This window comes from Pinus tabuliformis, chromosome 3_2, assembly GCF_031772625.1.
Source record: "Pinus tabuliformis cultivar Carrire ecotype Pingquan chromosome 3_2, CPIR1, whole genome shotgun sequence".
NCBI lineage: Eukaryota > Viridiplantae > Streptophyta > Pinopsida > Pinales > Pinaceae > Pinus > Pinus tabuliformis.
This window is the reverse complement of record NC_142302.1, coordinates 84,996,672-84,998,810: the sequence shown is the minus strand read 5'-3', so window position 1 is coordinate 84,998,810 and position 2,139 is coordinate 84,996,672.

The following is a 2,139-nucleotide window of genomic DNA, read 5'->3' as shown; positions in this document are numbered from 1 at the left end:
AGAAGAAGCATGGAGCTCAATTAAACTAGATGTAAGTAACTTTCATGTTTTTGCAAATGAAGCATGGGCCCATATTCCAGATGAGAAACATAAATCTTTAGAACCTAAGAGTGAAAAATGTATTTTTGTTGGATATTCTGAAGATGTCAAAGGATATAGACTTATTTCACTTAAGTCCAAAAATGTTATCATTAGAAGAGCTTTAAAGTTTGTTGAATATATATCGGCCTACGAGCCTTGTTCGGCGGATGTGCCACCTCTCCCTATCTCTTCTACTTTTGAAAATATTTCTTCTTCAGATGATGAAAGCGAGGATGAAAATCCTCCCCCACCTTCTCAGGATCCTCCTTCAGCTCCTCCGCTTTCAAAATGGGTCCGTGCTACTTGGGATGCAGCAGGTGATCTTGCCGGTGATCCCACAGATCAGCGACGTACACGTTCTCAGTTTGATAGAGCCTCTTCTTTACTGGCTCAAGCTTCAGTGAATTATGATCCTGACACCTTTGCAGAAGCTTCAGGCCATCCAGATTGGGAAGCAACTATGAATGAAGAATATCTTTCATTATTGGCAAATGATACATGGGATCTTGTTCCTCTACCAAAGGGACGAAAACTTGTTAGATGTAAATGGGTTTACAGAACCAAGTATGGACCAGATGGGAAAGTTGATAAACATAAAGCTTGTCTTGTTGATAAGGGTTTTTCACAAGTTGAAGGCATTGACTACACTGAAACCTTCTCCCCTATTTCAAAAATGAACTCTATCCGCCTTGTTCTTTCCATTGCTGCCTCTTTCAAATGGGAAGTCCATCAGATGGATGTTAAATCTTCCTTGTTGCATGGGGACTTGCATGAAGAAATCTATATGGAACAACCTATTGGCTTTATACAAACAGACTCTAGCCTTGTATGTCGGCTTAAGAAATCCTTGGTATGCCAAAATGGATAACTTTCTTTTAGAAAATGGCTTTTCTAGGTGTCATTTTGACAATACTGTCTACACCAAGAAAGTGGGCAAGTCTCTTATCATTCTTGTTCTTTATGTTGATGATCTTATCCTGACTGGTAGTGATCCCAATCTTATACACCATGTGAAGTCTAGCCTTAAAAGGAAGTTTGAAATGACAGACTTAGGACACTTACATTATTTTCTTGGTCTTCAAGTCTTGCAATCCAAGGAAGGTATTTCCATTTCCCAGTCCAAGTATGCCTGTGATATTCTACGCCATTTTCACACGGAAGACTGTAAGTTAGCCCCTTCTCCATTTCAGTTTGGAGTCATACTTTCAGTCACTTGTACTTCTCCTGAAGTTGATGCTACCTTATACCGTCAACTTGTAGGAAAACTTTTGTATCTATCCCATACTCGTCCTAACCTTTCCTTTGTTGTTGGCCTTGTTGCTTGGTTTATGCAAAACCCACATGAAAGTCATTGGAAAGCAGCTAAAAGAATACTTCGTTATGTTCGAGGTACAGTTCAGTTTGGGATTCATTACAGTGTCGAAGCAACTCCTATATTGGTTGGTTTCACTGATTCCGATTGGGCTGGTGACCCTGATGATCGGAAGTCTTCTGTAGGTTATGTGTTCACTCTTGGTTCAAGACCTATTACATGGGCTTGCAACAAACAAGGTTCCATTTCTCTTTCTTCAACAGAAGCAGAGTATCGTGGTGCCATAGAAGCTAGTAAGAAAGCCTTGTGGCTTCGTCAATTCCTGTTAGAGTTTGGCTTTTAGCAGCAACATCCGACTACACTTTGGTGTGATAATCAAAGTGCCATTCAAGTATGCAAAGATCCAATCCAAAATCAACGCAACAAACACATTGAACTCCACATGCAATTCATTAGAAATATCATCCACGACCATGTTCTTGAAGTGCAATATTGTTCAACAGATGATCAAGCTGCAGACATCTTTACAAAGGCTCTCACAAAGGCGAATTTCACTAAACTTTGATTTATGGTTGGAGTTCAGGAAGTTGTCACTAAGGGGGGATAGGCTCTACTGCCGCCTTCCCTCTCCTATTGTGTCATATTTGTAAATCCTTCAATCCTATCCCAAGTTGCTCTTAAGGGGGGATGTTAGGATATTCCGACACATAGGAAATAGTTAAGTATAACTTGGTCTAGTATAGAGT